This window comes from Rhipicephalus microplus, chromosome 2, assembly GCF_043290135.1.
Source record: "Rhipicephalus microplus isolate Deutch F79 chromosome 2, USDA_Rmic, whole genome shotgun sequence".
NCBI classification, from domain to species: domain Eukaryota; kingdom Metazoa; phylum Arthropoda; class Arachnida; order Ixodida; family Ixodidae; genus Rhipicephalus; species Rhipicephalus microplus.
This window is the reverse complement of record NC_134701.1, coordinates 213,485,051-213,500,390: the sequence shown is the minus strand read 5'-3', so window position 1 is coordinate 213,500,390 and position 15,340 is coordinate 213,485,051. Positions and strand designations below refer to the sequence as shown.

Sequence of the window (15,340 nt, the reverse complement as noted above, 5' to 3'; positions counted from 1 at the left end):
GAAAACCTGTGCCCACGCAATCTGCAACAAGATAACCACTAGTCAAGAGTAGCACTTTGCAATTCTGACGTGAGCAGCAATATGTGTCTCCTTATCGAGACAGCGTCGCGTTCAGAAAAATCAGATGCAGTGGTCTAGTCTCTCGCCCACTAACAACGCCAGCAGAAACTGGGTTGCGATTCTGCAAGGCCGGTCAAGTGGGCCAAGTTCTGTTCATTTTCTCTCTCCCTATTTCTGCCTTGCTCCATCTTCGACCTATTCTACGTAATAGTGGGAGCAGCCGCAAACGACCGGCACACTGAGCCGGAACCGCCATATCCTCTCCCAGCACGCGATACAACGCGACAGAAGCCATAAAGAAAGAGGTGGAAAGAGAACACGTAACAAGAAAGCGAAGCCCGAAAGCTAGAAAATAAATAGCTGCGGAGGCCAGCATGTCGAATTTGGGCAAGCGTAAAGATCGAGTGACTGCCCTGGGGAAACTGACCGTGCGTGTCCGATCGTAAAACGAAGGACGTGGCAAGAAGAAAGAAAAGAAAAAGCTAAAGGAAAGGAAACAAGGCAAGGAGAAAGATGGGGAGGAGTGCATCGAAAAGTGAAATAAAAAGAAAATAAGCGAACAAGGCAGAACCTCGATCCTTCCAAGAAGTAGGGAACGAAGACAGCGAGAGACGATGGGCTTATGATGGGTACTAAACCTTTGTAAGACAGCATACAAAGGGTTGGTACAGAGCAAAAATAGGGGGGTGTATGTGCGCGTGAGTGGGGAGGGGGGGACACACTCAGGAACAGAAACTCACAAAATGGGTGTAGCGTCCCCATCACATCCACAGTCCTGATTGATATGTGGTGTTTAAAGTCCCAAAACCACCATATGATTATGAGAGACGCCGTAGTGGAGGACTCCGGAAATTTCGACCTCTGGTGTTCTGTAACGTGCACCCAAATCTGAGCACACGGACGGACGGACGGACGGACGGACGGACGGACGGACGGACGGACGGACGGACGGACGGACGGATGGATGGATGGATGGATGGATGGATGGATGGATGGATGGATGGATGGATGGATGGATGTGGATGGATGGATGGATGGATGGATGGATGGATGGATGGATGGATGGATGGATGTGGCTATACCCTTTAGATCGAGCGGCGGCTAACGCCACCTAGCCGTAATACTTAGCGAACCAACCACTAGATTTATCTTTTTTTTCCTTTAAATAGTAAAGTTGGACGGGTACTTTGCAGTGAAGGGTTTAATTTTCACTCGTGCCTTGACTTTAGCCACCAATCAGATAACCTCCTTCTAGTTAAGTCTACCCGCTTAATGTCTATTTTGCCCTCCCTGTCCCTAAACCCCAGTGCTTTGAAAAACTGTGCGCCATCATCCTGGACTATAGGGTGAAGCCCTTTACAGAACATTATCAAGTGTTCGGCAGTTTCTTCTTCCTCTCCACACGCACTGCATACTGTATTTTCGCATTTGGCCCGATATGTCTTGGTTCGCAATACTCCCGTCCTGGCCTCAAACAGTAGAGAACTACCCCGAGTATTATCATAGATCCTTTCTTTGGCAATTTCCTGCTTAAAAGTTCGATAGATCTCTAGTGCAGACTTCTTAATCATGCCAATTCTCCACATGTCAGTCTCCGTTTCCTTCACTTTCTTCTTAACCGATAGTTCTTTTTGGTTTGGCCACCTGCTGTTTTCCAAGTACTTACCAGTCGATTTTCTGGTTCGCTTCCTCCATTTTGTATCGACATTCTTCATGTACAAGTAGCTGAAAACCTTCCTAGCCCAACGCTCCTCCCCCATTTCTCTCAATCGCTTCTCAAATTTTATCTTGCTGCTAGCTTCCCTGCCCTCAAATGATGTCCATCCCATATCACCTTGTACTCCCTGACTTCGGGTATTCCCGTGAGCTCCTAAAGCAAGCCTACTTATTCCACGTTGCTTAATTTTTAATCTTGCTTGAACTTCTCACCTCATGCACAAGACCGCATAGCCGAACGTCAGTCCAGGAACCATGACCCCTTTCCATATTCCTCTCACAACATCATACCAATTGTAATTCCACAGTGCCCTATTTTTCATCACTGCTGCATTCCTGTTACCTTTAGTCGCCACGTATATTTCGTGTTCCCTTAGGTACTCGGTCCCATTGCTTATCCATACGCCCAGATATTTGTATTTATCTGTTATCTCTAGCGTGACTTCCTGTATTTTAAGCTCACTACTTTTGTTATTAAAAATCATGACTGCTGATTTTTCCTTACTGAATCTAAAATCTACACCTATCTCCCTCATTACCGCAGATGTCCATCAATCTCTGCAAATCTTCCTTGTTGTCGGCCATTAGCACTGTATCATCTGCGTATATCATCTGCGGACACGGGCCTACAACAACATTTGCGCCTCCATCGGAAATGTAGCCACCGCAGCCGGGATTCGATCTCGCGACATGCGGGTGAGCAGCCGAGTAGCTTGGCCACTAAGGCCACCGCTGCGGGGGTCACATCCACAGTCTTCAAGCCAGCCGGCGTGTGCAGACGGGGGAGCGGCGGCGGTCCTGCTTCGCGAAGCCGCGATGACCCGCCAGCAGAAACACGGCGAGCGAGAGCGAAGACAAGGGAAACAAAGCGGCGTGCACACCCAGAGAGCCAAGGTCGGTCGCTCCCCCGCCACCTTGACAGGCGGGCGCGAACAAACACGGACACGCGCGCCGCGCACACCTTCAACGAAACAAGAACTACACGGCGCCGGACGTCTCGTAGACTTCGTATTCGTTTCTCCAACAGTTTTGCTGGCGTACGTCGCCTCTTTGTCGGTCACGGTGCATTTCCTGATGAGGAGGCCTCCCAGATACATGGCCGTACCTGCCGTTGGCGCCGAGAGCGGGGTACAAGTCAATTGTGACAGACAGTGATGGCAAGACATAGGCGTAACCAGAAGAAATTGTTCGATCTAAAACGCACAAGCGCACACACAATAAAGAAATCTCCTAACAGCGAAATAAGATTCTAATAATATCTGGCGTTTTACGTCCCAAAACCACGATATGATTACGAGAGACGCCGTATAGTGGAGGGCTCCGGAAATTTTGACCATCTGGTGTCGCTCTTAAACGTGCGCGCACATCGCACCACACACGGGCCTTTACCGCTTCGCCTCCATCGAGAAGCGGCCCGTGAACTTCAGGTCAGCAGACGAGCCACTGCTCCACCACGGCGGACAAAATTCCAACTACGCCCCTGCTGTAGCCACTAGACCACCGCGGCGGGGCCCGTTCAAAAACATTTTAATTACTATTTCGAAGATTTTTCCCAGCAAACATTGACGAAACGCCCAGCATATTTCTCTGCACAGCAGTACTAATTTCCAACCCGTCCACGCACACACGTACTATAATTACACGTATCTGACGTACAGGCGATGTTTTAAATCATGACTACCCCTTCCACTGCCACCCATCAAAAGCATGACTTTATTAATTGATATACTGTTAGTACATTGCACAGTGTAGGCTTCAAGTCTAACACCAGTAGTGAGCTAGAAATCGCCACGCGTAAATATCAGAAACAAATCTTAAGGGCTATGCTTGCGTGGTACATGCGCCAAAACCGATTACAGCAGATGAAGGCGCCCTGTGACGCTAATTATCGGTCGCCATAGGAGAATTTAACCATTCCTGAAATTCCCTGCAATATCTCGAAGATTTCCCTCTGGCTAAAAATGTCAAGCGAAAACTCTCTGAAAAATGGAAAATTTCCTGCAATATCTTGAAGATTTCCCTCGGGCTAAAAATGTCAAGCGAAAACTCTCTGAAAAATGGAAAATTCCCTGCACGGGATACCACTGCACCAAACGCGAGAACAGGCCGTCCTTGACAGCGGCGTCAACACGAGTAATGCGAGGGATCACCACGTGACCACATCATCAAGGCGTCATAGATCGACAAAATTCGTGGCGCCGTTATGACGTCGCTTTCGTGGTCAAAGGTGCACTGATTGCAAAGGCAGTGTAGAGACACGTTAGGCGCAGAGACTTCCCGGGTGGGGAAAGGTAGGATCAGTACATCGAAGGAAAATAAGAACAATTTCGCCATAGAATCGTGTTAGACGAATGCAAAAATGATTCTGCCAATTTTGATTATCTCGCCTTTTATTCTGCAGCGCAAAAATCTAGAACGAGGACGTCTCCGCGATTGTGTTTTTGTTTTTTGTCCGCCGTCAGCGGCGTCTACAGGCAGATGTAGCGCAGGTGCATGTGAACAAACCGAAACATCTTTGAACAACAAAAAGGTTATCAAAAAGGCTGTTAACCAGAACGCAAAAAAAATAAAAAGGCACAACGCCGTAAAAACATCGACATTTGACCACCCATCCGTCAAAGCATATGGCAATAAAAGATTAACAAGAACAAAAATAAAAAAAGGCTGTTAATCAGAGCAAAATAGAAGGTCATAGTTCATGATCCGATGCACACTGGTCCGCCCATCATCAACATTGCATTCAATTTGTGGATATGCGTGGATTTATCGGCAGGAGGTGCTATGCGAGCTCTGCAGCGGCTGCATTTCAGATGGAGGCGGAAATGTTGTAGGCCCGTATGCTCAGATTTGGGTGCACGTTAAAGAAGCCCAGGTGGTCGAAATTTCCGGAGCCCTCCACTACGGCGTCTTGTATAATCATATGGTGGTTTTGGGACGTTGAACCCCACATATCAATCAATCAATCAATCAAATCGATCAGCTATGCGAGCCGCCACTCAAGTGTGAGGCCCACGGGACCACTTCATGCTCTCCCAAGTAGAGTGCCTGGTACTTTAAATCGTTACCCCCTTTTTTCTAAACACACACACAGAGACACGCAATATTGCAATATTTACCATAGAAACGTGACAATTAAGTATTTCACTTTTGCCGGTTAAGACCGAATTCAGTCTTAACAGCATAAAACACGTGTTCGGAATTGCATCAGCGCTCCGCGTCACTAGCATCTTATTTTTTTCTTCACTCGCGTCTCACCATTAGCTCGACACGTACACACCCGGGCGCGCTCGCTTCGCGGGGAAACGCAAATTCGAGCTCCACGTGCAGCTCTCAAAGTCCGCAGTGAATTGCTTGCGCAACTGCCGTGTGCAAAACCGCGAAGGTCCATTTCGATTCCATCTCTGCGATGGAGTGTAACGTTAAGCAATACCTGTCGCAGTCAGATGCACAGCGTGGTTTAGCAGAGTACGGCACAGTAGGGAAAAAAAAGAACACAAAAGAAAAGTGGCGATGTACCCGTCCTGCTGGGCAAACTCGTTTACCACATCCGGCTAGTGGTTCCGAACAGACTTCTCGCGCAGAGTAAAAAAAACGAGAAGATCAAGATAAAAAAAATGAGCAGGTGGGGAGGGGATAAAATAGACGTAACGCACGTGCAATAAACCAAGCGAAGGTTACAAAATTAAATTTTGAAATATAAGCAAGAAATGCGCACACCGTCCGACAGCTTTCGCGAATCTGCACAGCTGCACGCAGCGCGCGAGAGAGGGTCCCGTTTCGTCTCTCGCTCGACTAGCTGCGAATTGAATCACAATGAGCCGCCACCAGCTGCGGATTGCACGCATCCGCGAGGTAAAAAAAAAAAAAAAAAACTGGCGTGACTTCGCTCCCCCCCAACCTCGTGCGAGCAGCGACGCAATGCGCGTGTGTCATACGGGCGAGCCTTCAGCGCAAGGACTGGAACCGAGCCTATCTATAAATCGATGCACGGTTTTCCTCGCATATGCACAGAGATTGTGAAACATTGAGGACTGCAACTGTGTAGAACCTCGTAGGCAGTGTACGGTTACTTATCAAAGCTTTGAAAATGGAAGGGCTCACAGCGAAGCTGAAAAAATAAAAAAATCGAGTTAGGCTTCGGACGAGTTGGTAACGCTCCTCGTGACATTTCAACTTCGTCCTACTGACAAACACATGCACCAAACGATAAAAGTCATGGCCCAGCTTTTCTGAAGGCTGGGTATTGCGGAATTAAGCAGCGGTTAACTATATAGTCACTGAAGGGTTTTATTTGTTTTTTATTATAGATAAACCTCGTTCTCCGCCTCACACAGCTGAAGCAGATAGAAACGATGCGAAATGGTAACCGAGCGGAAACGCTAATGAGAACAACTTGCGCAAGCTCACAATGACGTCATAGATCTTGAGGGCGTCTTCCAGCTCGGGCAGAGCAGTTATTTACACAACGTCAATTGATGAACACAAACGAAACACACACAGAGAATGCTCAAAAAAGCTTAAAAAGCAAAGAAAGCAAGGTAGTGTTGATCCATCTGTGAAAGAGATCGCTAATTGTTGATCAGGAGGGGGGGGGGGGTTTGTTTTGCAGAGGGCGTGAATACGATGTTTTGTGATTATCATGATGACGACAATTGAGAAAGTTAACGGGGAGATAAACGCGGATGTCGCCTGGACCCTCTGCAGCCGGTACCAGAGCTCTGGCGTCAAAAGCTATGGGTGGAACCACTACCCCGTAATATGAACCCCGACCTCCATCCTGGCCGTAGACGAGCACGCGCCGCGGCCCTTCATACGCGACACTCCGATCGTCCTGGTGTTTTCTACGTGGACGTCTCGGGTCCCTCCCCCTCGGGTCACTTCACGGCTGCCGTGATTACAGAGGGCAAACACGTAGATGGCCTCTCCTTTCGAGCAGACACAGTAACGCACGCTGAAGAGGTTGCCATAGCTTTGGCCGCCTCTCACCCTGCCTCACGCACCATCCTGACGGACTCGCGCTCGGCCTGTTCTCAGTACCTTCAGGGTTCCATTGCTCCGCTGGCGGCTAGCCTACTACAGGCAGCCTCTTGGCGCTTTAACCCTCATCCCATTCGTATAGTGTGGACCCCAGGCCACTCGGGCCTGCCCGGCAACGAGGCGACAAATGCCGCTGCCCGCGCTTCTCCTCTCCGGGCCGTTGCCCCTCCATGTCCCGAGACGGAATCTGGCAATACCAACCTGACGCGCTTTCGCGAAATTTTGGCTTATTACCGGGCTTCACGCCGCCTCTACCCGGACCCCGCACGTGGTTTGGAGAAAGCGGACGAACGACTGCTACGCCGCCTGCAGACTAACACCTTTATCAGTCCGGCGGTCGCCAGGCACTTTTTGCCGGAAATCAATGGCACCTGCTCGACCTGTCATGTCCTCGCCGACACATATCACGTCGTAGCATCGTGCCCAGTTAATCCCGTCCCTTTCTCACCCCCTTTTCCTATCCCAACTAGAGAGGCTTGGGAGGAGCACCTGCTCGGCTGCTCTACCTTGGCTGCGCAACGCTCCTTGGTGGAGCGCGCGCGGGAAGCTTCCGGCTCCACTGGCGTCCCGGAATAGGGTCTGGCCACTCTAGCACGGCGATGGGCCACGTCGGCACTCTCTAGTAGACTTTTTCTGAAATAAATGTTTTTTACCACCTACCACCTTGGATCCTATCTGCGGAAAAAAAAAAAAGCACCTTCGTCCATCTCCTTCCATCTCGACTCGTCAACAAGGGTTAATTTTAACTGTACGCTTTCTCTGAATTCATCCAGCGCTTGCTTCGCGCGGCTGCAGCCTCCTGGACCGTCTTTCACGACGTCTGATAGCACTGCGCACACGAGGGCCGCCTTCGAAGGGGGCGCCAGTCCAATACGCCGAGGAGGACGCGGGCAGGCGCGCGCCGCGAATCTCCGAAGCTATACTACAGCACAAAGGAGTGCGTGCCGCCGGCGCACGTGTGCGCAGCCATCACAGCGTTCGTCAGAGCGTGGCCCCGTTCACACAAGCGCTTCTTCGTCCGTCACGTCACGGCGCAGGCTTCCGTCAGGGGAGAGAAGAACGCTTTTCTTCGTGACGGGCAAACGCCGAAAACCGGGCGCCTATAGAGGCGGAGGTTTCGTCCGCGGTCTTGCCTTTCTCAATTGCACTCGCGCATTTCAAGATTGCGATAGCAACAGCCAATATGGTTGATTGGGCGAGCTGGTAATACATGATTGTTTTGAAATGAGAGAGCACTACTTAGTAACAGCCAAGCGCCGTGCCCCAAGAAAATTCAGGCCACTTCATTTGTCAGTCTCAAACACCTAAGCGGAAAGCGTGGGTTACGTCGTGTCACAGTGAGGAAAGCCTCTTGCTAAGCTTTCAGATAAAAAAAGGTGTTGTTGCCCCGAGCTTATAATATCACCTACTGGTTTTAGAACGTTAAACCCCAACGATTATTATAGAATGTCACTTATTTGAAATATTTGGAGAAATACGGCGATGTAAGTGCTGGAAACTTGTGGGCAGCTCGCTAAGGCTGTTATTATGCACCAGCACCGTCGGTAGACAAAACCGGAAGCTGTCTAGGCCCTGTAGCCACCAAATTCCCACGCTAAACTTACAAAATATACACTCTGCTCCATGTATGTAACGTTTAAACATAATGATATACCACGACAGCTGGCTAAAAAGAAAGTTACTCACTTAATGCATACATGTAACCACAGCTCCGTTCTCCAGAATCGTAACAGTAGGCATCAATAATAATAATAATAATAATAATAATAATAATAATAATAATAATAATAATAACATCTGAGGTATTACGTCCCAAAGCCACGATATGCTTATGAAGGACACCGTGGTGGAAGACTCCGCAAATTTCGACCGTTTGGTGTTCTTTACCGTGCAACGACACCGTTCCGTACACGGGCGTCTACCATTCCGCCTCCGCCGAAATGCGACCCCCCGCGGCAGGGATTGAACCCGTGACCTTTGGGTCGACAGCCGAGCAACTTAGCCACTGGTCCACACATGGTGGACTCGCTATAGGCATCATTGAAAAAACGTCGTTACTACGAGTAAAAATAATTCGCACTCCCTATAGCTAACGCTAGTTAGGGAAAGCACAGGCGTAAAGGTCTGCAATCACGGGACTAAAATTCACGTCATCAGACATTGCATCGGTCGGCCCACGTCCCCTGCCAGGGGCGTGACCAAAAATTGTAATTGGGGGAAGGGACGTGCAACCATACTTTATGTATAGTCGTGGGTACGTTTGTATGTGTGCGTGTATATATGCAAACACATAATTTTTCGGAAAACAATTTTGGGGGGTTTGGAAGCGCTGCCACCGGCGCAAGGCCGGGGTTGTGTGTGTAAGGGGGGAGGGGGGCACGAAACGCAAGAGTCACGCTCGAGATTACAAAGAAGCGACGCGCGTTTTTCATTACTACTGTTTTTTTTTTTGTTTTTTTCAAACATGAATTTACACCAACTGTCCCTATCAGTTCAGCAAACATGGTATGCGCATGAGCTTCCTTTTCTCTATCTCTTTCCCTTCCTCTCTTTCCAAATTCCCTAAACATTCTCTAAACAAATGTAATCGACTGCGACGACATCAAAACACGCGCGCGAGCACCCAGAAATATTGAAGTAGCGTTAAGACGCGACTTCCATTCGGACAAGACGAGAAGCGGGCCCGCAACAACGCCCGTTCCGGTTCACGACCGCGACGACGGCTTCGCCCCCGTAAGACGGTCCGCCCAGCTCGAGAAAAGAATAGGTAAACAAATAAAAAGCCACGCACACAGACCCAGGAGTATATATGATGGGCGCGTACACGAGTTTCCTCGACAAGCAAAGTATGCCCAACGGCGCGGTCGTCATCGTCGCACGCTCCATTGAAGATCCAGAAGCGAACGCGCCCTGCACGCCCGCAAACACGTAAACTGCGGCTGCGACACAGCGCATTCTTGGACCGTGACGGCGACAACGAGGGTCTTGCGGCAAAGCCCACCGCCTGCTTTGGTGGATCCGACAGCGACAGTGGGGAAGCTTGGTCTCTACACGCTCAGCAAGACCATGCGGTTATGTTGCGTTAGATCTACACTTGTATATTGCACAAAGCACCATCATGCGTTTCATTAAGGCGCTTCCCTGTATTCTACATAGAGCCGACAGTTTTAAGCCTAAGATTGGGGGGGGGGGGGGTGAGCGACGGTAAATATTCTACGCCCCTATTTGCAGTAATCCAATAAATGGGGAGTGTTTAAACACAGGACAGCTCATTTCCAGGGGGAGAGAGCGTCGAGATGACTGCTCACAAGCCGCGCACCTTCAAAGGTTGCGCTGCGTGGTTCACCCGACCAGCTTTGTAACGTACACGGGTGTCCCTAAACGCGAACAGATCAGGGTGGGTCATTTTGAACTACTGACTCGATCTTCAGACTCGATCCGGCTGAGTCGTGCTCCGTAAACGAAGCCGTGGCGCTGGTTCAGCTCGACACAATCGCGCCGAGTTCGTGCGTACGATGTCTTGTAGTACCTAATAAACACTCCACATGGTCATTAATTCAGTACTAATGCATTGTAGCAATACTAATCGGAAAACAATACAATGTTATATCCTTGTTTTTAGGTGCGTGCCGAGTTCACAGTATATACATCGTGGAAATACGCGAGCGTTCAATACTAGCTTGTCAGTAGGTCATAGGGGCGAAGCTCCTTATAGCGGCACCCGTTCGTCCCTCGTAGCCGTTGTAGTATGTAACAAGTATAACATTTTGACCTCCAAGGTGGTGCCGGTGAGAGACTTCTTCTGTGCGTTCTTGAACAATAAAAAATAGTGCTCAATGTACATGTCAATGGCTGCTAATGGGGAATGAGAGACAGGAGCATTCGGCTTTTAGTTAACGCGCACGCTGCGATCCCCATTAGCAGCCATTCGCATGTACATTGAGCACTATCTGACAAGAAAGGGTTGCTACGTTATACTCGCTAGGTGTAACCTCCTTAGCTTTAGAAAGGTTTAGCGAGCGTTGAGCCGCAGTGCCATGAATACAGTGAACTAGTATATACCATGAACTCGAGGTGGTTAAAGGTGAGAAGTAGACCCGAAGCGCAAGCCGTAAGAAAGTGTGCGTGTGCCACCTCTCGTTTAGTCCTTGAAATGTCCGCTGGATGGCGGTGCTTTTATATGGGGAATATATGATGAAAAGATGCGAGACGGTGGTACTTGGAGTGTTGAATAGATAGATGGACGAACGGACACACAGGCAGATGCATGGATGGGCGCATGAACGGACGCAGGGGCGGATGCATGGACGAACGCAGGGACGGACACACGAACGGACGCACGCACGGACGGGCGGATGGACGCATGGACGGACGGAAGCAAGAACGAATGGACGGACGAATGCTTCGCCCCACTCTCCATCATTCACTCCGTGGATATGCTGCCTTTTTTTTGTTGTTGTTTTAAAGCCTCTGTGCGAAACTATAGTAGATGGTTGACACCCATGGGTGTGATGACCTATTTTCCGTTAACGTGTTCAACAACGTGTCCAAAAAAAAACGTGTTCTTAAAAAATTGTTTGACACACCAAGAGATACCTTTGTGGACAAATGCGGGTGAAAAAGCCACGAGGTCTCGTACTTTCTTTTGTTGTTGCTACTTTCCTATTACGAATTTTTGTACTCAGAATTCGCCATTACAATTCACCCATTGTGTCTCTGCGCGCGATGTGAACATTCTTGCTTCCGAAAATGTTAGCCAGCCCCATTCACAGCCATGGCAGCATACTTTCTATCCGCAGGCCTCACAGGGGTTCATATACGTGGTTGTAATCGGCAAGAACGAATGGAGAATAGTAATGACGAAAATTGGGGGGGGGGGGGGGTCGTGGCAGATAGTCATGCGAAGACAGAGGAGGCAGCGGAGCTGGTGGCCTCACCATCCACCTCAGGGCTGCTTTCCTTCCTCATAGTTACTGTACCATATTATTGATTGATTGATAGTGGGATTTAACGTCCCAAAACCACAACATGATTATAAGCCAAACCTCATAACCGCGAAAAAGCTCACGACGGAAACGAGCAACGCGACGTAGATTGCCTTTGCGCGAACAGTAGCTAGCGCAAGCAAACCTCATTCACGCGACGGCTTCGGCGAGCGAACTTCACCGTTGCTTGCATGAGGCCGTCTACTCGTACCCAAACAAACCGCGTAGTGAGCGGTATGATATTTAAAAATAAGACATATTGTTGTGCAATGGAACGGAAAGTGTTTATTATTGCATTGCAGCACTTTTTTTATGTGCACGTGCATAAACATTACGATATTTCTTCGTTGTGCACGCGTGACTCGGGCGGAGAGGTGAGTGAGAGGAGGAGATGGCGACTTCGCCGCACATTAAAAGAACCGGCAGTACGTCATTTATGTACATCTCGTTCCGGTGCTTTGAGCACAGCACTTCCGGGCGAGGGGCGACGGTTTCCAAATTTGGAGAACCGAGCTAGGGCTAGAACCTAACCGAGCGATCGCGCGAAAACTACCACGTGACACGTCGCGCGAACGCCCCGTTTCGTCGCTCATAGCATATCGCTCGTCGCTGTCGCGTGCATTTTCGCGTTTATGAGGTTTGGCCTTATAAGAGACGCCGTAGTGGAGGGCTCCTGAAATTTCGACCACCTGGGGTTCTTTGACGTGCACCCAAATCTGAGCACACGGGCCTACGACATTTCCGCCTCCATCGGAAATGCAGCCGCCGCAGCCGGGATTCGATGCCGCGACCTGCGGGTCAGCAGCCGAGTACCTTAGCCCCCAGACCACTGCGGCGGGGCGTACCATATTATGCAAGACTGTATGAATCCTTTACGCTCGCCCTCATTTCTCTCTTTCCCACCTCACAAGAGTTAATCTCCCTTCCCTTTCCCCCCTCCTTGCTGTACTATACTACGCACGGCTGCGTGATGCTACACCCTCTTCCTCCTCTTTCCAACCTCACTCCCCACACTCACATTCCTTTCTTACTCCCTTGCTGTACTATATACTATACACGGCTGTGGTATCCTTCAACCTCTTCCCCTCTCTCTTCAACCTCACTCCTCCCTACACTCGCATCCCTTTCCTACCCCCTTGCTGTACTATACTATACATGGATGTGTTATGCTTCACCCTCTCCTCTTCAACTTCACTCCTGCTCACACTCGCATTCCTTTCCTAACCTCTAGCTGTACATATTATACACGGCTGTGTTATGCTTCACCATCTCCACCTCTCCCCCTTCAACCTCACTCCTGCCCACACTAGCATCCATTTCCTACTCCCTTGCTGCACTATACTCACCCGGCTGTGTTATGCTTCACCATCTCCTCCTATCTCCTCTTCAACGCATCCTCCCCACAATCGCATCCCTTTCCTACCACCTTGTTGTACTATACATAGCATGACTATGCTATGCCAGAAGCTGTTTGTTCCATATACGCTTCAGAGGAACACACCCCACCGAGTTTCTGCGAACACCAAGGGACCAAGCTAAAGCTTCAGCAGCTGGGCTGTTAAAATATATATTGGGCGAGAGCAACGTGTTTTAATTCAACGCGCGTTATATATATAGCACACGGCGCATCGTGCAAGCGGCGCGGTACATGCATCGCAAAGACACGTGCGAGCACACCTTTCCTCGGCGCACCATCGCATTTTCACTGTTGCCGAATCGTCCGGCGGCCCGAGAAAGGACGCAGGTTCCCGTTTTAAGGCCGGAAGAGATTAGCCGGGCGTAATGGCGAAGCGAGAGTCGTGACCAGTACGCTACAGCGCAACAGGGCTGCGCACGGTCACGGCGAGAGAAAGGCGACGCACGCGCGCTCTTGCTCCAGTACCCCGGGAGTGGGTCACCGCCCCCCGCGTGGCCCAGCCCGCGCCGTCGGCGGTTAGGTGCATCTCGTTGGAAGGAATGAGATGAAGAGAATAACGTTGGGAAGAGAAGGAGATGAAAAGCCGGACTACACACGTTCAGAGAGAGTGGGGCCAGGGAAGAGGGCGAAACCAACGATGCGGAACGGAAAACCGCCGCCCCGCCGGACTATTTCATTTTGTGCGCCGTCTTAGCACGGCTTTGTTTTGGAGCCGCACGGCGTGCGCCCAGCGAGACCATCGCCACGAGCTTGCACAGGTGGTTTTCTTTATTGCGGCGGTGGCCGAGGACGAGTTCGCGAAGTGCACCGTACTGGAGGGAAGACGGGAAGAGATGGTGTGCAACGCCAAAGAAAAGTGTGGCAGCTTGGGCTAGTTGGTATGACATGACGGTAGTTATAGCGCGAGAACAAAACGACGACACAGGGCGTCTTTCGTGTCCTTCTTGTCCCTGTGTCATCGTTTTGTTCTCGCGCTATAACTACCGTCATGCCAAAGAAAACAATGGCACAGTATTGAAAAGTGCTATACAAGCACCGTCTGGTATACATATTTGTACGTTGCAAACGCGGGAAGTACAGAGTCGATAGTCAGCGCTCGTGTCGTCTTCTTTCTTCCTCGTACTGCAACGTTATGTTCACCATCGTGACTCACCACTTTGGCCGACATGCTTCACTTTACCGTTTGGTACATTACACAAACTACGAAAACGTCAAGGTGTCCCTATAATAAATAGTATGGAGCAAATAGGGATGCGCTATACATGAGCGGACAAGGCATAAAATAAAAAACAAGAGAGGAAGGATGCGATTGGCCCCAACTGCAGCTGTTCTGGACAATAAGCTTCGGCGATATAGCGATCTCGTACACGTGTACAACCCACGAAGTCATGATGCACGCTTTCTCAAAAAGTGGTTGACCATTCCTTGGAAAATCTGGGCCAGCCCGCCGGCACTGGCACAACAGTGATGATTGACAGAGGAGTATGACGATTCCCCTCCAGCTATATACGCGTCTTGGGCGTCTGGTCCTCGTAACCACCCCGTTAATTTAACAATATTAGTCAGCTGAAAGTCTACCCGACTTTCTCACTTGTACACTTTACTCGTTGCCCCGCCGCGGTGGTCTAGTGGCTAAGGTACTCGGCTGCTGACTCACAGGTCGCGGGATCGAATCCCGGCTGCGGCGGCTGCACTTCCGATGAAGGCGGAAGTGTTGTAGGGCCGTGTGCTCAAATTTGGGTGCACGTTAAAGAACCCCAGGTGGTTGAAATTTCCGGAGCCCTCCGTTACGGCGTCTCTCATAATCATATGGTGGTTTTGGGACGCTAAACCCCACATATCGATCGTCAATCAAATATCAATCACTTTACTCGTTGGTAAATAAACTGACTCACGCGCGAGGTTACCTTGACGTATCTATCATTATTTGGTTATTTATTTGACAAAATCCTATACAATAGAGCATTACAAAAAACGTTGGAAAAATCGCTAGCACGGGTTCTGGTTGGACGAAAGATGGTCGCGTCATAGAATGAGCGCTGCAGATTCCATGTACCTTTCTAGGAAGAAGAAGGTAAGAGGAGGAGCATATATTCATGTTAAACCCTTCATCCGATAACGTTGC

The 15,340-nt window shown here is 49.7% G+C and overlaps 1 protein-coding gene across 2 annotated transcripts in view; it reads right to left on the bottom strand.

Moving 5' to 3' along the window:
- Positions 1–15,340, bottom strand: part of Sbf (SET domain binding factor) — a 145,780-nt gene that overhangs the window by 85,691 nt on the left and 44,749 nt on the right. The window lies entirely within an intron of this gene.